We start from the raw sequence: 24,095 nt of genomic DNA on the forward strand, positions 1-24,095 counted from the left end.
CGTGAGAAGTTGCACTTGTTTCCCTTCCTCTCTCTCCAGGAGATGGGGGCAATCTGCCGCCACCGATGGACTGACTGATAGGGAGTTTCCTGTCTCACGAAGTCTCTGTGTGTTTGGATAAGGAAATAGACAAAAAAGGCTGTCCCTTTGCCTCAGGCAGGATTTACCCTGTGGGGCAGCTCACTCTCCAGAGCTCTTTGTAGGATCAGGCTGAAAGCAGCCTCCAGCTGGAAGCATACCTGTGCTAGCTCCATCCCTTTCCTTATCCTGCCTCTCACTTCCTTACAGATTCCTCTTGAGCGTGTACCCCCAATATACCACTCCTACAAGCATCCCCGTCTCAGGCTGTGCTTCTGGGGAATTTGACCAACAACAGAGTGTAAACTAACTAAAACCTTTTAAATAGCTATTAATTTATTATCTCAAATATTTTGTGCTTTGGCTTGAATTCAGAATAATGTTTAATTGTCATGTTGTTAAAAAAAAGGAGATATATGAACTTTCAGATCCTTTGGAAATATCTTGAAAAGTCTTCATCTCTTGCCTGATTTTGGACTCATTATCTTTTTTTTTTTTTTTTTCCAGTGCTGAGGGGCGGGGCTGAGGATGTGGGATGAGGAAGGGGTGCGATGGGGAATCAGAGAAAACTTCCGGAGGGGAGCCCTCCACTGCCAGCCGGTGAACTGCTAAGGCAGGGCCCTGTTCGGGAAAAGGGGCACTCGGTGAGCACACAGTGCCAGGGACCAGGAAGCAACACAAATCAGTGGGAAGAAAGACACGTATGAAAGCTCCAGAGTTTGCAAGGGACAGGAGTGAACCCTCCAAACACGGGGAAAGGCTTTCAGCAACTCCTCTCCCTGCACTATCAACGACCAGGGCACGGGCAGCCCACGATGGACTCATTATCTTTGATCCCTGCTTTCAGAGCGAAACGTCTGCTCTATCACAGGGCAGGTAGCTATTCCTGAGCATGTGTTAATTGCTCTTTCTTATCTGATGAGACCTCTGGAAAAGTTTCTCAGAAAGAATATAACAACATAGCCCAAGTACATGGCTGTTTTCTTATGCAAATAAAAAATACCCCATCTTTTAGAATCAATGAATATTTTTACTCTGTTATTTAGTGGGAGAATTCACCATCCAAAATTTGTCCTTGTAGGGGGAAGTGGGAGAAGCGGGCTTTATTAATTGGTGATAAATAAAAATTTAAAATAAAAAACTTGGGAAGTTTAAACTTTCCATTTTGTATTCAAATCATGTCAGTGGCAGAGGAAATGGAATTTATTAGGGAAAATGCTGTGACTATTTGCATAATTTTCCGGTGCTGAAACGTGAGAAAGATCTGGCCGCTTATTACTCTAGCCCAGTTTAACTGCTTTCAGATGCACATTCACCAACCTAAGCCTTTTTCTTTCCTCAGTCGCTGTGGCACTCACATAGAATATGCACTTAAGCTCATGTAAAAATAATGCATTCTTCCATTTTCCTCCAAATTGTTTCACAGCCTCCTGTGTTTGTTAATAAATCAGTTGTCAGTCATCTCTTTTGGTAGCTGTTTCCATTAGAGATATTGTAACGGTGTGGAAGCCACTGAAATTCCAATTGCTGTCTTCAACAATACTTTATTTCTCTTTATTTTATCCATTCGTGTGGCCCAGTTTCTTACTGATCATTCAAGAAACATCTGATAAATGACGTCTTCCTTTTCTTCTGTTTCCTCCTGCAATCATAATAGTACGGCAGAATCCCTTTCAAATTTGCAGAACTCCCCCGCCCCCAAAGAGTTCTGTGGAATGACGTACTTTGGGTGAATACAACTAAACTAGAAATTTTCTATGATCGTGAATTGAAGCAAATCATTGCTAATCATTTCTAACTTTCATCCATTGCGAATAGGGGCCCATGATCTACCACAGTTTAACCAGAGCAAGACTTTCCCATAAAACAATGAAATATACATTTTTGTGCACAATTAAATAAATATTTATTTTCAGCCAATGGGACTCAAAAATGCAATCCCTGTGTTCAAAGCCATCAAATTCTAAAGGAGAAGACAAACACAGAAACAAGCATCCCTAATACAAAGTGATTTAGTACCAGATGTTTGGACAAGAGTCTGGAAGCAGAGAGAGGTGGGGGAAAACTTGCCCATCTGCTGTTTGGGAGAGACTTAGGGAGAGGTCAGGGAAGAATTTTAGTTGCTATAGCTTGAAATTTTTAACTGAAAAGGTTAGTTGTAAAGGTATTAACACTAAATTATTTAATTCACTTATAGATCGTTACTTAGGTAGTTCTTTTTCCTCTAGGTCAAAAATCAAACTGTCCCTTTTGTGCTAAAAGCTTTCATTTCTCTCATAACTACTTTCCTTCCGCAGTCACCAACTTGGTAAGGATTAGGTGTGTCTACTAGTGACAGGAAATCCAAAATAAAAATGGCTTCTATAAGATGGAGCAGATTTTCCCAGCTGTTGGATTGTAAAATATACTGTTGATCAAACTCCGTAAAACTGGTTTTCGCTTCAGCAACACCTCCTCTGCCATATGGTGTTGACATGAGTTTATACAAAGACAGCCCTGCTGTTCCTATGGCCTGCCTGCAGCTCTCGTTCTCATAGATCTACTCAAAAGATTTTTGGATGGGCTATTTAGAATTTTTTATTCTTACATTTGGGAAATCCAGTTCCTTCTGAGAATAAAGAGATCTGTGTCAGTTCTAGGGGCTCCCCTTCTATGGTATGGATCTGGGAGGTGTACATCCTAATTTGGGTTGATATTCCAGCCATTTGTGTCATTGAAGAAGATGTGCCTTTGTCTGACTATCTTTGACCGAATTCATGAGAAAATAAATTTATATTTAATAGGCAATATTTCTATATTCGTTGATGGTCAGGAAATTAAGAGAATACTAGGAAGATCTTTCACACAAAAGAAAAATTTGTGCAAACCCTGAACACTGGGAGCATACATGTTCATAGCAAATGCCAATTTGCCAGTGCAAAAACCAGAACTCTACTTTGGGCAATATTGGGTGCAGCAAATGTAGATGTTTATCTCCTGATGGCCAAATTGTATTGAATATATAACTGAGGCTAAGTGTTGAATGAATTAACAACTGAATAATACCATCTTTCAGAGATGTGGGCAAATCACACACCTAGAACAAAATACTGTCTTATTAAATTCCTCCTTTAGTTAGTAGCAAAGGCATTTACAGCCCTTTACCGTTATAAAAGCATGTACAACTGTTAAGATGAGTCCTAAAAGAGACAGAGACAGAGAGAGACAGGAGACAGAGAGAATTATTCAAACCTCCAATAGTGGGCTTCCCTGGTGGCGCAGTGGTTGAGAGTCCGCCTGCCGATGCAGGGGACACGGGTTCGTGCCCCGGTCCGGGAAGATCCCACGTGCCGCGGAGCGGCTGGGCCCGTGAGCCATGGCCACTGAGCCTGCGCGTCCGGAGCCTGTGCTCCGCAACGGGAGAGGCCACAGCAGCGAGAGGCCCGCGTACTGCAAAAAAACCTCCAATAGTGAACATTTCTGAGTGTCTGTGAATACTGTTCCTCGGTGTGTGTGTGTGTGTGTGTGTGTGTGTGTGTGTGTGTGTATTTGTCAAAAGATTTACTTACATCACAAACAAGGAAAATTGTTCTCAAGAGTTCTGGACTGATTAGAAATCCAGACAGTAACTGGTTCTTTGCCTCATGTGAACTAGAACACTAGTTTGGGGAATGAAGAGCAAATGAAATTTTTCCTGAAATCACACACCTGTTTTTCCATAACAGAAAAAAAGTTGAAAGGAGCAAAATCATTTAGCTGAAATTTGAGGGACAATTGCTCTTCTTTTTTTTGTACTAAAGAATTATCGCAAGACATTGTCTATTGTTTCAAACACTGGGGCCTCCTGCAGCTCAGAACTGTGCTGGCCTCCTCTGGTTCCCAGGATTGTGATTGAGCTCAGCTGTCCTGTTTTGATTCAGTAGCTCCCAGAATAATCCCAAATGTACATCATCACAGGGCTATGAAGCTACATAATTATTGAGGAGGTGGGTGCCATTTTTCTTTCTGTACATGTTTTGACATTATCCTGGGCATTATTTGATGCATGAGGTAGGCTTTACATAAGTAATAAAAAAGCTGTTTTTCTTTTATTGTCGCTCAGTTTTTATCCCTGTAATAAAACAATACCACAGAATGAATGCTCCAAAACTGAAACAAAGATAGCAGAGTGAAAAGGATCTCAGAAAGCCAAAAATTTTATTCATTTTGCATAATGTGATCATTAAATAAATTTCGTGAAAATTTCCTTTTGCAATAAAGAGACTCAGATTTATTATAGCACTTTCCTTAGATGACACATAAAGATATTTGTGTCAAAAATGAGATACTTGTGTGGAGAAATGAAGATTCTGAGCAGAGAAATAAAACATGTAGAATTAATTTTTATTAAAGAACCCTCAAATATAATTGCACTGAAACTAGGCAAATGTGGTAACAAAGAGGGGAAAAGCTCTTGCTAAATGACATCTACATGGGCAAACTAAAGGGCATACCAAGAATTAGCCCTACAAATTAAAACAAAAACTAAAAATATTCTTTCTTTAAATCATTATCTGCATGTATAAGTATTTTTTTTAAATGAGGCAAGGGGCAATATCTTGATAATTATCTCTAACTTTATTTGAATAATTAAATATAAGCCCCAAAATGGCTTCTTCAATTGAATAACATTTCCTGTCTTCAAATAACAGGAAAATCAAAGTAACTGCTGAATCCAAATAAAATGTATTTCTCTTATGTAAATAAAGCCCAGCTGTTAACGGTACAGAGCTGACAAGGTAGCTCTGTAATCAATAAGAACAGCCCAAGGTCTATCTCGTTGCTCTGCCATCTCCACACGCGGCTACTTAAGGGCCCAAGAGACTGGTTAAGCTCAACCATCACCTCTCCTTTCCATCTAGAAGAAAAAAAGCTCGAAGAATGTCATGTTTTTCTCTCTTTTTTATGCAAGTCAATGGAGTTTTTTAGTCCTATTAGTTATCTTTTTATTATTAATGTTACCAAACAGACAGCAGCTCCTTGTAGGCTAAAGGTGTGCATTGATCTGTTGCCCAACCCAGTTTCACTTGAAAGAAAAAAAAAAAATGTTGAGTGGCATCATTTTAACCTCAATTTTTTTTTTTTTTTTTGTCTTTTATATAGTTACACCTAGAGTTTCCAGAACAAAACTTTGCTTTGTTTTCTTGAGAGGTTCAGTTTCATCAGGGCTACTTGCATATAAATACCTCCTTGACTAGTGAAGTTACTTATCCGTTAATGTATTCATAATTTATCCCTTAGTGGCATCTAAATTTGAAACACGCTCATAAACATTAAATTCTGTGATCTTACAGATAGTTCATCACCAAATATATTTTCAAGGCCAATGAAGGATGTAACAAAAGTTGTCTTGTGTTATAATTTTGTTGGAAAATTCATTTGGAACAAAGATGAAAGCAGTAGGGTCACTATAACTCTTAGGGTAAAGTAAATAGAAGATAAGAAATGAAAAAAAATGGAGAAAAATAAAACTTGGGTAACTTTGGAATAACAGGAATTCAAATATATTTCAGAATATGGCAGACAGCAGGAAAGTGATGACTGTGTGTTGTAAACTACTCTCTCCTTCTTTAAACAACAGTTATACTTTAAATATTTTTCTTTTTATTATACTGTTAGAACCTGTTACTTGTAGAGACATATATAGAAGAGTGTGAAGAATAAAAAACTTATTATTCACTGTTCTGTCTCCCAGGGAAAAAAATGCTAATGACTCTTAATATTTTGTTGTGTGTTATGTTAGTATTTTACATATATTTATAATTGTGTATATTTTTAAGCTGGGTTAATTTTTTTACACACTGCTGCAAATCACCTACTCTTCTGCAAATCATCTTTTTTTCAATCAACATGAGAAAACGCTTGAAACATAGTACTAAGCTGTCTTGTAAAGCATGACTTAAATGGTTGCCTAGTATTTTTATCACGTGTCTGTTGCAAAATTTAACTAGTCCCACATTGAAAGAGCTGTTGGTCACGGAGTTTAGTGAGCATACACGGTAGCAGACCAGCCTATGCTCCAATCCTGATGACATCTTTACTTTAAAAAAACTTTAGATCAAATTTGACCTTCAGTTTCCTCACTTGTGAAGTGGGACTAATACTAGGACCTACCTCATGAGTGTATGCTAAGAATCAAAAGCAGTGCATAGTAAGGACTTACACCTGTGAACAAGTTTTTATTGGACATTGGAATATTTCTAATTTTATGTTATCATAAATAAGTGTTGACCCAGCACACTGTTGGATGAGGCATAAATTACCATTTTAATCAAACATACATACGTGCATTCACTCCCTCATTCAGACAACCTTTATTGAGCAGCTCCCATTTTCCAGGTACTCTTACATTTTATAATGAGCCTCTTTATCATGTGCCTAATAAGAACCAGTTACTATTGTTTTGACAACAACTTTTATCTGCAGTTATTATATAATGTTAAGTCTTAGGTAAATGATGCTTCAAATATCCAGTAAAGATTCTGTGAAAAGATGAGTCTAGAAAATGTAAAAGTGACTTTAAATCTGACTAGTTCTAGGAAAATACTGTTTCTAAAGAGATTTCCCGGTATTCAAGTTCCTGTTTTGATCATTCAGATGAAACTAGTGTCACTTTCCTACGTGTAGGGGCAAAAAGCAATGGAGCAAAAGTGTCACGTTCAAAGCTGTTTCTGCACAGCCGAAATGCTTTGGAGCTTAAACGTTCTGTAGTCCTTTACTCTTCCAGATGTCTCTTGGAAAGCCTTGTCAAGATAAAGGAGTCAAGTGGTACTACATTTATTCTCTGTTATTATTATTATTATTTTGCATCTAAAGAGAGGTTCTTTACAAAATCTGCAAAGACCTGATCAGATCTCAAAGGTAGAATGTTTACTAATGAATAAGATGACCTCAAAGTGGGTGTACCAGTCTCATCCACAAAGGGTCCAGCCCTCTCCCTGCCTCTCCTTCTCCCTTCCCACGCCTCTCCCACACGGCAGAGGGGTCTTCCTGAATCTCACATCCCTCCCTGACTCTCTTCTCAGGGTCCCTATCTACTCCATTTCACTGTGTCTCTCACTGATTTCAACATCTGACTTGGGCGCAGGGGTGTTTTTCAGAAATACAGATCCCTGAGTTTCTGCCAGAAACACTGAATCAGAAACATCTGTGTGTGGGGCTTGAGAATTGTTATAGGTGATTCTGATGCAGTCCAAAGACTGGCATTTGGAAGTCCTCACCCTATGGTCGGGGTCTGTGAAGCCCCCCCACCCCGTTTTCACCCTATGCTACCCACGTGACCTGGATTCTGCCTCCATCACCTCATCTATTGTTATTCCCAGCCCCTTCGTCTGCCACATGCCAGCCTTAGAAATGACAGATGACATTTAGCAAGTGTCCTTTTGTGATAGGCCTTCTACTATATAAAAGTACTAAACCAGTTAATATACTTAATGCATAACATTAAATGACATATATATGATGTTAGAACCACGGCTGATGCATAGAAAGCATACAGTGAATGTTAATGGATTATATGTATAATTAAATATCATAGGTAGATAAGGGCATGCACTATTATTTTTCAGATTTATTAAGATATAGCTGACATGTACCATTGTATATGTTAAGGTGTATAACGTGATGATTTGGTACAAACGTATATGGTGAAACGAGTACCAGTAAGGTGGGTCATCATCGGTCACCTCACATAATTACCATTTTTGTGTGTGTGGTGAGAACATTTAAGATTTATTCTCTTAGCAACTTTCAAGTATACAGTATAGTCAATACAGTATTGTTAACTATAGTTGCTATGCTGTACATTAGATCCCCAGGATGAGTTTACTCATCTTTTAACTGGAAGTCTGCACCTTTTGACCAACACCTGACCATTTCCCCCACCCCCTAGCCCCTGGCAACCATCAGTCTACTCTTTGTTTCTATGAGTTCAGATTTTTTAGATTCCACATATAAGTGAGATCATACAGTATTGGTCTTTCTCTGTCTGACTTATTTCACTTAGAATAATGCTCTCAGGTTTTGTCCATGTTGTCACAAATGACAGGACTTCCTTTTTTATGGCTGAATGATAGTCCATTGTGTATATGTATATACCACACTTTCTTTATCCTTTCATCCACTGATTAGACACTCAGGTTGTTTTCATTAGCACTAGGCTATTGTGAATGCTGCAGTGAACCTGGGGGTTGCAGATATCTCTTTGAAATAGTGATTTCATTTCCTTCTGATACATTGCCCAAAGTAGAATTGCTGGATCATTTGGTAATTCTATTTTTATTTTTGGGGGAACCTCCATACTGTTCTCCATAGTGGCTGTATCATTTTACATTCCCACAAACAGTGCAGAAATATTCCCTTTTCTCCACACCCTCTCTAGCACTTGTTATCCTTTGCCGTTTTCATCATAATGGTATGCATTTTTTTTTTTTGTCCTATCCGGTCTTAACCAGCTAAGCTCAGACTAGCCATAGATGACTCCCAGTTCCTAGAAAACAACTCAGGCAAACTTCCTATTCGTTTTTTTTCTTTTTTTAAATGAAATATGGCAGGTATTATTTTAGGTAATCATAGCAACACTGTGAGGTAGATACCATTATTTTCCCCATTTTACAGAATAGGAAAGTGAGGTCCTGTTCATAGAAAGAGAAAGCAGTAACCCAATTATGAACATTTGTCATTCCTTGAATACGCTGTGATTTCTCACCTTGGTGAATAAGGTGAGAAAATTCACGTGCTGTATTCTCACCAACCCCAAATCCCTGACAATTGCTTTCCCAGGTAGTCCCTATTCACACTTCATTGGTTGTCATTGCCTGTTTTACACATTGGTTTTGCCAACTAGGTTTTAAATTTCTCAAGTGCAGAGATCGTGTTTTATTGAAAAATGCATGGCCAAGACCTATACTGAGTACGATACATGGCTATTGTTCAGTAGCTTAATAAAAGAAGCAAAATACAGACACCCCTTGTTTTACTGTGCTTCACTGTATTGTCCTTTGCAGATATTGCATTTTAAAAAAAATGAAAGTTGGTGGCAACTCTGAGCTGAGCAAATCTCCTGGCGCCATTTTTCCAACATCATTTGCTCACTTCATGTCTCTGTGTCACATTTTGGTAATTTTTGCCATGCTTCAAACTTTTTCATTATTCTTATATTTGTTGTGGCGATTTGTGATCAGTGCTCTTTGATGTTACTAATGTAATTGTTCGGGGTGCCACAAACCACGCCCATAATGATAAATGTGTATGTTCTGACTGCTCCGCCAATCAGCCATTCTCCTGTGTGTCTCCTTCTCTTGGGCCTCCCTATTCCCTGAGATGCAACAATATTGGAATTAGGTCAGTTAATAACCCTACAATGGTCTCTAAGTGTTCAAGTGAAAGGTAGAGTCACACATCTCTCACTTTAAATCAAAAGCTAGAAATGATTAAGCTTAGAGAGGAAGGCATATGAAAGGCCTAAGCTAGACCTCTTGCGTCAGTTAGCCAAGTTGTGGATGCAAAGGAAAAGTTCTTGAAAGAAATTAAAAGTGCTACTCCAGTGAATACAAGGATGATAAGAAAGGAAAACAGCCTTCTTGCTGATACGGAGGAAGTTTGAGTGGGCTGGAGAGAAGATCTAACCAGCCACAAAATTCCCTTAAGCCAAAGCCTAATCCAGAGCAAGGCTCTAACTCTCTTTAAGTCTGTGAAAGCTGAGAGAAGTGAGGAAGCTACAGAAGAAAAGTTTGAAGCTAGCAGAGGTTGGTTCATGACATTTAAGGAAAGAAGTCACCTCCATAACATAAAAGTGCAAGGTGAGGCAGCAAGTGCTGATATAGAAGCTGCAGCAAGTTATCCAGGAGATGCAGCTAAGATAACTAATGATAACTAATGGTGGCTACAGTAAACAAGAGATTTTCAATGTAGATGAAACATTGCAATAATGTATTAGAAGAAGATGCCAAATAGGACTTCATAGCTGGAGAGGAGAAGTCAATGCCTGGCTTCAAAACTTCAAAGGACAGGCTGACTCTCTTTTTAGGGGCTAAGGAAGCTAGTGACTTGAAGTTGAATCCATTGCTCACTTATTTTTTAAAAAATCCTAGGGCTGTTAAGAATTATGCTAGATCTACTCTGCCTGTGCTCTGTAAATGGAACAACAGAGCCTAGATGACAGCACATCTGTTCCCAACGTGGTTTACCGAACACTTTAAGCCCACTGTTGAGACCTACTGCTCAAGAGAAAAGATCCCTTTCATAATCTTACTGCCCACTGACAATATGCACCTGGCCACCCAAGAGCTCTGATGGAGATGTACAAGGAGACGGATGTTTTCATGCGTGCTAACATAACATCCATTCTGCAGCCCTTGGATTAAGGAGCCATTTTTGAATTTCAAGTCTTATTGTTTAAGAAATACATTTCATGAGGCTACAGCTGCCACAGATAGCGATTCCCCTAATGGATCTGGGTAAAGTCAATTGAAAATATTCTTAAAATGATTCACTGTTGTAGATGCCGTTAAGAACATTCTTGATTCATGGAGAGGCCAAAATAGCAACATTATCAGGAGTTAGAAGAAGTTGATTCCAACTCTCATGGGTTACTTTGAGGGGTTTGAGACTTCAGTGGAGGAAGTAGCTGCAGATGTGGTGGAAATAGCAAGAGAACTAGAATTAGAAGTGGAGCCTGAAGATGTGACTGAATTGCTGCCTTCTCACGATCAGACTTCTTATGAATGAACAAAGTAAGTGGTTTCTTGAGATGGAATCTACTCCTGGTGGAGATGCTGTAACTATTGTTGAGATGACAAGAAAGGATTTAGAGTATTACATAAACTTAGTTGATAAAGCCGCAGCAGGGTTTGAGAGGATTGAAAGATTGCCTCCAATTTTGAAAGTTCTATTGTAGGTAAAATGCTATCAAACTGCATGGCGTGCTACAGAGAAATCATTTATGAAAGGAAGAGTCGATCAATGGGGCAAATTTCACTGTTGTCTAATTTTAAGACATTGCTGCAGCCCCTCCAAGCTTCAGCACGCACCACCCTGATCAGTCAGCGGCCATGAACATAGAAGCAAGACCCTCCACCGGCAGAATAATTATGACTTGCTAAAGGCTCAGATGATGTTTAGTGTTTTATAGAAAACAGTATTCTTAAACTAAGGTATGTACATTGTTTTTCTAGACATGATGTTAATGCACACTTAGTAGACTACAGTTAGTGTAAACATAACTTTTATATGCATTGGGAAACCAGAGAAATTGTGTGACTCACTTTATTGTGACCTTCACTTTATTGTGGTGGTCTGGAAGGGAACTCTGATGTATGCCTGTCCGCTGATAGCTACCACTGCCCACCTGGTGGTAACTAGTGGAATCTCAGTCGTAGAACCTCAGGAAGAACTAGCCTCTAGAGCGAGAATAACAAGAGATTCCGCTCTCCATCCAGCCACCTCCATTCATTTGGAAATGGTTTTCTAGAGCACGGTGTTGAGAAGGATTCCGAGATTAAGTCTGGACACAGAGCCAGAGAACCATCACCCACGTCACCTGTGGTCTTGGGAGAGGGAGCGTGGAGACATGCATGCACTGCATTTGCCATCCTCCTGTGGTCAGGCTTTGAAAATCAGTAAGAACACTTGACTGGATTTTAAACGGCTTTAGACAGACTGAAAAGTGGTGCCCATTCGACTGAATGATTGATCTTTCTTTAGGCTATATTTTATGAGGAGGTGATTGAATTAGAATAAAGATTACAATTTCGTCAACATTTTGCATATGTTTGGTGCCGTTCCTAAATGAAATGGAATTTGAAGAATGTAAAATACAAAGGGTCAGTTTTCCACACAACTGAACTTTAAATGTTTTCTTTGTTTACTATGTATAAGCAAATCATGTGGGGAAAAAGGTATAAGCAAAGGTAAACCATAGCTTTGAAAGACACGCACGTGCGCACACACACAAAATGAACTTTTATTTCATGGAAGTGTAAATGTTCATCTTCAGACATCACAGAAAATGTACTTGACACTGTCACAGATAAAATATAATAATCGTCCTACTGCCCACTGAATTCTAGAGCCATTTTATTAATGAAGAACAAACTTGAATTATGTTATTCAGGATCAAAAAAATAAGTCTAACCCAGTGATGCTGAAAGAATGGTAATGTCTGCCTCTTTTTAGAATTTACTTTCTTCTCAGCACTTATCTTCATAAACAGTGATATTTGATATTCCCACAGGAGCAAAGGAAGAAGAGTGTTACTTTTTGATGGAACATTGTGACTTGCAAGGCCCACATCTGTATGAATTAAGCCAAGCCCTTAGGGACACATCTAGGGTAATAGTTCATAAGGATAAAACGTAGAGTTGGGAGGAAAACATAGGATTTGAAATTTTGCGTAATGTCAGAGTAGGCAGTACTTACGTATCTTTCTTAAGTGGAGGCGTGGCCTTTATTACCAACATCTTGTTACTGTAGAAACCATAAATATATGGTAAATCTTAATACGTTACTGATGTTTTAAAGCTCATTGCTCCATTGATTTTCTTTCTTCCTTAGTAAAATCACAATGGATAGAACAAGGCAGAAAGTTGAGGACATCAATATGGACATCCCAGCTAAGTGTTCCTCAAAACTCAGTGTAGTACAGTGAAAAGTCCCACATCAAAGATTGCATTTTATAAACCAAAAAGGAGCTACATAATGAAATTATTATTATAACATGTTTTTTTATCTTATTCTCCCGGTTACTTTAGGAAATATTACTTAGGAAGAAGAAATACATACATACATACATCAAATATTTTCTACTGTTCTCTCTAGAAAAAGTAACTCTGACAATACAGATTTTTATCTCATATCAGTTCATGATACTTTATCCCCTGTATCTTTTTTTTTTTAATTAAGCAATGGTTGATTTACAATATTGTGTTAGTTTCAGGTGTACATCTTCGGATTCTTTTCCACTATAGGTTATTGCAAAATATTGAATATAGTTCCATGTACTATACAGCAAATCTTTGTTGTTTATCCCCTGTATCTTTGACCATTAATAAAATACCACACCAGGGTATTTTCTTCCACACCATACATCTTCCATTTGAGAACTAGACATTCAATAGAAATTATTTTATAACGTTTTAAAGGTTTTTCCAGTTGTGTATAAACAAATTTTCCCTCATTTTGAATCCCAAGCACATTTTAATTTCTACTCACACTTGATTTGTAGGACAATCCATGAAATACCTTTATGCAATTCTACAGCGGTAGTTAGGTTTTAAGGAATGCTTCCAAGGATATAATGTAATTGTGAAGGTACAAAACTGTACCTATGAGAGCACTTTTCAACATACAGGGAGTGGTAGGTGAAAGAAAGGGCCATGGGCTGAAGTGCGCTCTTGAGTTCTGTCACATGAGATTGCTTGGATAAATCACCATTACACATCACCTAGGGATAATGGGTGCCTTGGTGTGTATAGTGATGTAACATCACTCTATCAATATTAAACTTTAGAATTGACATGTATTTTAATTTCATAAATCTGAAGATTTAAAAAATATCCCCTCTGTACGTACGACCTAGAGCTAGTTTTGTATGTTCCCATAAAACTGTGTATATACATATAGTATACCGACAAACATACAGGTAAACAACTTAGTGAAGTGAACCCTGGTTTTGGAGCAATTTCAGTAAGATTTTGGAGCCTGCAGATGGGTTTATACTAAATTCCTTCCTTATCCACAGTTTTCAAATGCTGAGTCTGAGAGCGAATAATGAAACTTCTTACCTGCATCCTGTCGTAGAAGACAAAGAATACATATCTGTATAAGCTACATTTGCTTATGTAAATCAATGTATCTGGATCTGTTTCTCTCTTGCAAATTCATTTTTTAAAGTAATAAGAAATTTCAATTCATGAAAATTCTTACTATTTTCAAAATAATTTGTTTTCTTCTTAGCCAGGTATAAAAATAAATGTGTCTCATCCACTGAAATTTCTGTTTCAGATTTAGTTTGCACGAAAACACTATCATTGTGCTTTGTGTGAATTAGTGCTATGAGAATTCAGTTGGAGGCATTTTTTTAAGAATTCATATTGTTTTTATTTAAAAAATACAACGTAGCTATTAGTTGATTATTTATAGTTTTAAAAAAAACTATTTTTTGGCCAAAATTGCCATCGTTTTTAAAGAGCACACTGTACTTGGGAATATTATTTTAAATATGGAGTAAATCCAAAGTAGATAAACCACCTTATGTTGTTTCCCAGACATAAAATGTTTATGTTTGTTTCTTCATTTTATTTAAAAGACTACAGTGACCTGGTATAGTGAAAACAAAATACTTTTATTTACAAGGTATCAAAAAATTAAGAAGGCCTTTATTTCAAAAATACTCCTATAGGAGATATTTTTTTCAAATTAAAAAAGATAAAATATAAGTTTTATCAAAGAATAATTTCAAACTCACACTTCTGTTTTTCTGTTCAAAACTTGTAAATTTCCACTTAAATAGGTGCATGTCCCTAATCTATCCCAGGTAACTGTCATATTCTTGGTGAAGTTTACGCCAATGTGATAACCTCTTGCTCTGGGAATTTAATTGCATGTACAGGAATATTCTACCTTAAAAAACTATAATATTGCCTCATAAGTTATTTTTATCTTCACTAGTTAATTTGATATTTCAAAATATTATTAACCTTTTGAAATTAGGGCATTGTGGATTGACCATTTGTTCTTATAGAGCACGTTTCTGTTTCAGCCCTGATAATTTAGTTTCCATTACTTTTCCCCAAAACAGGTTAAGAATCATTGCTAATTCTAAAAAAGAAAATTTGATTCTACTTTACTTCATTATTCAACTCTGGGAAGGTGGAAATCAGTATGTGCCCCTCATTAACAGCTCTCCAAGGCACAGCCGAGAAGCAGTCAGTCAGTGAAGGTGTTACTAAAGCAGTGCCTGAAGACATTAGTTCTGGAAGGCTGGCGCTAACGGCGTCTATTGCTGATCTTTACATTTAAAGATGCGAGCGCTTCTTATTTGTGTGGTTGTGTTTTGTTTTTCCAATCTGTGCTTTAAGTTTATAGCTTTGGTCAGTACCTTGTGCTATTTTTAAATGAACCCACTCATTCATTTATTCACTCATTTAACAAACATTTATCATATATATACTGTGGGTCAAGTTCTACGTTATATGCTGAGAACTGAATGAGATAGAAGACAGACAGAACCCGTGCTCAAGTAAAGCTTACATTTTAGTGGTTCTATACTATAGGTGTCATTTTGCAATGGGGCTTTCAATAGAAACACTTATGATATACTTCTTCTGGCCTGATTCCAGTTTCTTGGGACATGAATTTGATATAAATGTTGACTTCTCATTTTTTAAAGTATTACAATGGCACACAAAGCCCTTCTGTATATGGCTCTTGCTGGCATTTCCTGTTTTGTCTCTTACATGACCCCTTCCGCATTGCACCCTGTGCTCCAGCTAGTATTAATTGTTGGCATTTCTTAAGTTCTGTTGCCTCAGATCCTCTGATCCCTTTCATACATTAAGTAGAATTAGCCTGGTCTTCGTCAAAATTTGTTTCTAGTTGTTCTAGGGAGCAAACAAGTATGGTCTTGGAACTTAGTGTTCAGTGATGACACTAATGGTTATTATTTGAAAAATAATCATACAAATATATTTTTCAATTGTAGTTTTGTAGTGATGGAATCAGCATAACTGGAATTTAAAATGAAAAGTATTTTCCTCCAACTTCATGGAAATATTTTGAGTATTTTCCATGACCCTCATAAAAATTATGTCAACAGTAGCTGCTGGGACTATGAGGTAGAGAAACTAGTACATGTCTATATTGCGATCATTCCCCGAAAAGATGCCTGAAAAAGCAAACGGCTATGAATGAGTTTCGTCATGTTGAGATATCCTAAGAAAACTTAGCTTTTTTTTCAGAAGAAAATGAAGGAGTTATTTTATTTTATATGTTCCAAGCTGATAATTTTAATCAACACATTAAAATCAAATCAATTGTGATTTCTCTGTTCTTGTTTCCTGGAATCATTCTTACGTGAAATCTGACATCTTTCCCCAACCACTTTGAAGATGTAGCTCACAGCTGAATGAGTTTACTCTTAAAACTGCAGTTTCCCTGAGAACGCTTGGAATGGTATAATGGTGATTGTGTAATTATAATCTCAAGGTGCACAAAGTAAATACAGAAGACAGATGAAGGTTGAGCTGTGAATGCAGACTTCATTGGGAGCAGTTTCTGATCATTTCAGCTACTTCATTTTTGAGTTTGACTATTTATTCTGCAGAAAAGATCTTTCTTTTTTGCCACACACTGTGCTTGAGATTATCAGACTTGGTTTCCATAAAACTTTTCCATTGGTGTAGCGGTCTTCCCTTCCAGGGAATCGCAGTGACGTTCCAAGAGGGTGGTTTAGAATCCTTAGGTGCCTGGACCGGAGAGAATATTTTCCTCACTGGTTAATGCTTTCTTGTTTCCGCTTGCCTTTTTATTGAGAATAGTTGGAAAAAGCAAACTGGTCTCCTGATTAGATAAGCACCACTCCAGCTCACAGTAAGAGGCCAATGTTTTAAACAAAATTATGTTTCAGAATTCTGTGGCGTTCATGCCAACTGGTCCAAGGAAACAATTTAAAATAAGAGATTCTGTGTGAATTTCAAAATATATCTTTACTCTCGGGATTTCATTTGTTCTTCTGTGATATTTATTTAAGTAGGGTTGTGCAAGCTAGTCATTTTTTACCAAAATAGTCACATGTCTAGAAATGGAGTTGTAGCAATCTTGATTTAGAAGAAAGCAAGCCGATTTCTGATCCTGGGCTTGGCCACTATTTAAGAAAGTCATCTATCTTTTGGCGGACTTCAGTTTCCTCATTGGAAAAATCAAGGGGTTGTCTTGCAGGTGTGGTATTCGAACTGTGATCAACAGAGAGCCAAAGCTCCTAGTGGGGGTCAGGACTAAGTAGGCTGATAAGGGATGCTCCAGGTCCCCTCCCCACTCCCCCCCACCACAGTCTAAATCCAAACCTCTCCAATTTTTCCTCTCTTTTAAAAATGTTGTTTTTCAGTAACAGCTTTTAGCATTGGATTTCCTTGATGAGGGACTGAATGAATGAATGAATGATTGAACAAATAGTTCATGTTGGCTCTAAAATTCCCTAAGGGGCATGTTATTAGGCCAGATTTATGCTCTTCATATGCAAGAAAAGGCAAGTGTATACTTGCTACTTCATCTGTTAAAAGCAATTAAATTCCTCTCTTTGTATCTACATTAGAATAAAGTGGGCTTTCTTCTGAGCATCTTACCCCTTTGGCTAAGTAGCTACTGTAGACATCAGTCCCAAGACAGAATAGTGACATTGTGGGGGAAATCTGGGGGCTTCTCAACTCTTGGTGCCCAGGGCACTAAGGCTGTGGTAAAAGCTCTATTCTCTAAACCAAAAGAAGGAAGGCCTTTACCTCTTTTCTTAGCTGTTATCATACAAACCTAAAAAGACATGATTCTGAATGAATGTGTGTGTGTGTGTGTTTCAATTCAGAAATCTACCAAGATTTCAAGAATTTTGAGAAAGGAAGAAAGGAGCAATATCTTGGCTTCATTCCTTCAGAAAAGAAAAGATTAGCCCGTAAAATAGTGATTAAGATGATAAATAAAATGAGTTGTAAATGCTCTGCATTTGCTTTATATCGGGAAAGTGTTCAATTAATGTTACTGATACGCAAGTGATGTTGAAAAGAGACAGCAGAGGCACTACAGTTTTATCAACAAGTGAAGAGAAACATAAGGGGAAATCAGGAGAATCAGACATAGAGCACAATGAGTCCTTCCCTTCCTTTTACCTCCTCTTTCCATCTCAAGCTCTGTGTTAGACTTGAATATGTTCTGGCTGTGTTGATTTCAGATACCAGTACATGACTTGCTCTAGTCAATTTCTGTGAGTAGTGTGGCCAGAAATGTTGAGCAGCAACCGAAGCCCTCCTTTATAGAGTCTGCTGATTTCTGTGGTGCAAATCAGCACCAAATATGGAATGTGGAGGGATGTGTCATACCATGCTATTGTGTATTTCAGCACATAGATACAATAGATGTTGATAAACTCAACAGCATAGAGTAAACATTTAAGAGGTGATAAGTTTTGAGCATTCTTTGATTTTGATGTACTCTACTTAATTTTAAGTTTATATAATTTAATTTTTAACATCTCCCTCACCAAATTCCCAGAAACTTAACATTGTCTCTTGCAAGCTGATACAAGGCAGCTCCAGCATACCACTACTTCAGCAAAACTGAGCCCAGTCCCTCTAACAAAAGCTTTAAGGACAAGCTCATGTTTCACCATGCCTTCTCCACTCCCCTCTAACATAGCTGAAATATTCCAGATAGAAGCTGTTGCATCAGCGCTGGTCCCAGACTGAGACAGTGTGGATCAGATGGAAAACAAGAAATAAACCTTTTTGTTGTCAGTCAATGAAATTCTGGGGTCGGTTGTTATCGTGGTGTAACTCTAGCTATCCTGAGTTCAAATTCAAACTGTTTAACTTACAAGATATTTTGAATAAACCGCTATTCCCCTGATAAACGGATTGTGTTAGAGATTTTCCTGCATAGCTGAGTAGAGCATTTTCTCCTGAAGTTTAGGAGAATAGTAGAACCAAAACATTTATAGATTATTGATATATATTAAATGACAAGGCAGTAAAACTCAATTTTCTCACAAAATAGCCATCAACTTGATTTTTCCTCATTTGGCAATCTGTCCAAAATTCTAATTTATAGTTGGGTCCCAGAAATTTGGGAGTCTGCAAATTGGAAACTTCCATAATGATCATTGTATGAGCATTCAGTATTTCCCTGTCTCTATGCTTTTTCCTCCATTGGGTCCCCTCTTCTTCAATACCCTGTTATACACCCCTTTCTTTGCAGCTCCTACAAACTCTTCTATAATGCCCCAAACTAGACATATAGACAGTAAGTTCCATGAAATCAGGGATTTTCCTCATTTTGCTCACTACTGTATTTTAGTACCTGGCAAATAATTGGTGTTCAATTATGCTTGCCAAATAAATCACTGAAAATAAAACACTTTTCTAACCCGTTTACACACTGATGTATGTGTTGTTCTATTTATCCTTCAATATTACACTGAAGGGACTTGTGTATGTGTGTTAGCATAAACCATAAGCCCCTTGAGGCCAGTGTCACTGTCATCGTTCTGCATTAAGCCACTGCAATGCTTAGCACTCACAGCAGGAATTTAATAAATGTTTATTTCTATTTGAACATCTCCTATACCTTCTGTATATAGCAACGATATGTCTTTCCATGGATATAAATTTTATTCAGAGTTGGACAGTTGGGGCCGAGAGTTTACGAATGACAAGAGTAAGAAGAGGTGCTGATGATGGGGTGTCATCATAAAATGTCTACAAAATAGACCTGGTAAAAACTTAAAAGGGTACATGAATTCAGTTATCATAATAAAGATAATCATTTTGCATTTACACAGCACTTTGCTGCAAAATGAATTTCAAAGCAATTTGCCAAACATTTTTTCAAAGCATCACTTGGCTGAGTCCCCAAGAGTGTCTTCTGGGGTGGGACCCTGCAGCTGTTCACACTGTATATCCAGACACCAAAGAGCTGGTTTACGGAGCTGAGGAGGGGAGATAGGCTTATGAGATGCTGCCAGGGGACCCACACGGCCCTTCTCATTAGGATGCCAGGTCCTACTCCATACTGAGGGCTTGTCTCCCTCAGGTAAGTGCTACCATTTCTCAGAAGGAACAGGGGGGAAGGATCTCCGACCTCTTTAAAACAGGCATATTACCCAGTTTAGAAAGAAGAAATAGGCAGAGTAATTGATTTAGTACCTGGAGGACAACCGAAGTCATTACAGTTCAATCCAGCAAACTTTTATTGAACACCTCAGGCAAGTTACCTAAACTCTGTAAACCTCAGTTTCCTTATTGGAAAAGTTCTTTCCTCAGAGGTTATTAAATGAGGAATGAGCGTAAGTATTTAGCATAGAGCACGCCACGCATCCCATTTACCTGGAATTATTTTTATTATCATCATTAATTCTGTACCTTGCATATCACTGTCTATAATTGAAACAAGATACTTGATTTTTCTTTACAATATTGTCTTTTTTTTGCATTTTTATGATTACAAATAGCTTCCATGATGCCTTTAGATTATTTTTATAAATTGAAGGAGAATTGTTCAAAATCGATCTTATCAAGTCATGTGTACTCTAAACTCCTATATAAATGTAGGCCTCTGTTCATCTTATATGTAGGATTATAGTTATAATGAGTAAGTTATAAGTTATACTATAGTGAGTATAATATAATATAATGAGTAAGAATTATGACTATATTTAATCAGATCAAGCTAAATACCATACCACTCTCTAAATTGTGGTGCATTTCAGAGCACAATGAAAAGAACTCCAGGAAAACCTAAATAGGACCAAAATAGATTGGTAGATTCAAAAGTAACATGTTATATGTACGTGAATGAAAAAACAGATGATTTTATTCAACACTGTAGTTGAGCACGTTAGAGTGAATGAATTGTCAAAGAGAAATTGCTCCAGATGCAGTTGAACAGGTTGGAAGATTTTATTTAAGACTATTGCACTAAGGGAGAGAAATTGAACTCAAGTCCTCAGAAACAAAATGCAAGAGAGGTTTTAAGCACTGGGGTGAGCTATTGGGAAAGTACTGGAGGAGGCTGGCGGGGGCGGTGTGTGTGTGGGGGGGGGGGGGTCAATGTGATTAGGCCATTTTGTGTTTGCTAATTGGTACTTAATGAAGTTAGGCTCTTACCTTCCCATGAGACTGGGAGATAGGGCCCCTCCCTTTCTTGATGATTAGTTTTCAAAGGAATGACCCCCAGGTCCTTCGGAAAGATACTCCTGGCCTAAAAAACTGGCAAGAGGCTAGAAGGAGATTTACATTTCAAAGGGGCAAAGAATTTCTAATTGCAAGTTTCCTAAAATAAATGCTGTAAGAAAAGGGAGGTCAGGAAATTAATAGTCTGGAAGAAACCCAACTAAAGCTTAGTCAAGCTGAGGGGACTATTAAGGCCATCTTGGTCAATACCCTCCCATGAAACCTGGTCAGCTTCCTTCTCCAGAATTGTCTTAACACAATGAAGAAGAGTCAAAGCATGTTAAGCATTTGATTTTCTCGATACTTACTGATCATGCAGCTGGGGAAAAGAATCTAACAGATAAATGTATTGGCAGAAATTATGCATTCGATTATCTCAATATTGACCTAGATTTATCTTAATTTATCCTAGAAATTAATCTACTTTCTCTTTTGCCAGAACATTTTCTTATTACAAATGAATTATCAATATATTATAGAGGCACACTTGGGATAGTGATTTAAAGCAAGGAGAATGATGGCATCAAATGTTGAAGAACCCTGAATTCTATAAGCGTTCTTATGAGTTCCGTGTTTACATGTATATTCAGAAGAGGAAGAAGTTCTCACAGTCTTAAAATAAGTAAAGACATAGAAAATCTTAAAAGTTTAGCAGAGGTTTTTGTAATTTTTTGTAGTTAATGGGAGATCTGAATGGGGCACATGGATCTCAAAGGCACTTTGTAGAGTTTGAGTTATCTCAATTGAGACTGAAAATATCCAGCTGAAGCCTGAGAAAGGGAAAAGGGCAATTATAAAGTGCTTTAATTTTTCTGAAATGGCTTTGCAAAGCACTAATGAAAAATCATTTTCAGTGGGCCTTTGGTAGGATCCTGCGTGTTTCTGATTCAGACAGTTAAAGAAATCAACAGTAACACGGTCACCTTGAAAGAGGCAAAAATTGGCCAAAGAAAAGTGAGTAATTCACATCTAGCTGTGAACAAAAATAGTCTGAAGCCACAGGTCACTAAGCAACACGCTCCTTTTCCAGTGCTGGCAACCACGGTCAATAACGAGTCACAGCCAGGAAAGCAGTGTGTGATGGCAACAACTCCCGTCAATAAAGTAGAATTGGAACCTGCCAAGCAAGTAGTGTGTCAAAGGTGTATTTAAGCAGAAACTTAGATGTTGAACTGTTTGTATAAAAATTGAGCACATAGAATAATTATAAGTTGAAGAACTTTAAAAAGTTGGAACGTTGTAAATCTGCCACGAGAGTGACTTATGCTGTTGGAACATGACCACTGCGTCAATAAGGCTCAGTCAGAATAGAGGAAGAAGTGTCAACATCACGAAAAGGAGTGTTGCTTTCAGTAAGTCATTAAAGAGAGGGGTGGGAGAAATGGACTGTGTCTCTTTGGTGGGGATAAGCAAGAAGAGTAAAATATCATTTCAGGAGACACAAGTGAAAATAAGACTATTTTTTTGTTAAGTCAATAAATAGGCTTTTGTGTGTGTGTGTGTGTGTGTGTGTGTGTGTGTGTGTGTGTGTGGGTGTGTGTGTGCGGTACACAGGCCTCCCACTGCTGTGGCCTCTCCCGTTGCGGAGCACAGGCTCCGGACGCGCAGGCTCAGCGGCCATGGCTCACGGGACCAGCCGCTCCGCAGCATGTGGGATCTTCCCGGACCGGGGCACGAACCCATGTCCCCTGCACTGGCAGGCGGACTCCCAACCACTGCGCCACCAGGGAAGCCCAGTAAACAGGAATTTTATTATCTTTCGCTCGTTAGGTGTTCAATCTACCATCATATAGTCTACTGTTTAGTTCAGGCTTTCTTGACTCTCAAGACAAGATTACATGGTATTAAAAAGAAAATGGAGGCAAGATGCACAATCCATTTCACTGCTGATTGGACGGGTAGAGTAGAGAATAAAAGTTAAGTCAGTTCTAAAGATCACAGATACTTAGGTCACTGTAATTATCTCTTCCTGAGACTCCAAATCCAGACGCTTCAACAGTAACACTGCCTGCCTTTCTCTGGCAGTCTTACTTTGGAGGCCAGAAAATATGTCAAATTTGTATATCTTAGCTCTGCCCTGCTCTAGGAATCAAAAACTACATTTTGCTACTAGTAGTACACAATCAAGGATATAGACTGATTAATGGTAGTTTTTAAGTAGAATAAATAGTGTCTAGTATCAGTTTCTTACGCATAGCTTAGCATGTCATCAGCAAAATTGCATTAATCATTCCAGCATTCCCACAGGGTAATCTTGGTTTTCCTCCATGTCATTCTGCTGATAGATTGGGCCCTCGTCTATAGTGAATGCTGTTTTGGAAAGGAAATTTTTATTTATAGCACAGACAAATTTAACATAAATTAATGCAGAGAAGGCCAAAAACTTGTTTGTACATTTTTCTCTTCTGTGCATTTCAACTCAAGTCAGGTAATTAAGGGACAGTGACATGGCACACTGGACAGGTGACATCAATGACTGACTTACTGACTCAGGCGTTACAAGGTTGGCTTGCTGTGGGGTAGCCCAGCAAGTCTTCCACTCCAATACCTCCACTCCCATGTCCATATTTGGTAAATTGACAAATAGCACTTGAAAGATATTGGAGCATGTAGATATTTTAGTTGAACCTAAATCTTTCCTTATATCAAGGAGCACAAGCCTTATAACGATCAAATGACAGATTTTTAAAATACTTTTGTTTTCAAAATAATTTGGGGCTTCCCTGGTGGCACAGTGGTTGAGAGTCCACCTGCCGATGCAGGGGATGCGGGTTCATCCCCTGGTCTGGGAAGATCCCACATGCCGCGGAGCAGCTGGGCCCGTGAGCCATGGCCGCTGAGCCTGCGCGTCGGGAGCCGGTGCTCCGCAACGGGAGAGACCACAACAGTGAGAGGCCCGCGTACCGAAAAAAAAAACAATAATAATAATAATAATTTACTGCGCTTCTTACTGGGCTTATCAATAAAGAAGACCTGAAGACAAGTTTTTAACCGAAACCTCTTTATGTATAGTGACTTCTTACTATGCCGCAACGTAAAATGCAATAACCGGAAGGGTCAAAATCAAGC

General features: G+C 38.2%; 1 protein-coding gene and 1 non-coding gene across 2 annotated transcripts in view; one reads left to right on the plus strand and one right to left on the minus strand.

The window, feature by feature from the left end:
* Positions 1-24,095, plus strand: part of GPC6 (glypican 6) — a 1,093,791-nt gene that overhangs the window by 702,237 nt on the left and 367,459 nt on the right. The gene's annotated exons all lie outside the window — the stretch shown is intronic.
* On the minus strand, positions 779-912 carry LOC116743378. Its single transcript, XR_004346762.1, has one exon. It is a non-coding gene; the product is annotated as a small nucleolar RNA SNORA71 (small nucleolar RNA).

This window comes from Phocoena sinus, chromosome 18 (genome assembly GCF_008692025.1).
Source record: "Phocoena sinus isolate mPhoSin1 chromosome 18, mPhoSin1.pri, whole genome shotgun sequence".
In the NCBI taxonomy this organism is placed as follows: Eukaryota; Metazoa; Chordata; class Mammalia; order Artiodactyla; family Phocoenidae; genus Phocoena; species Phocoena sinus.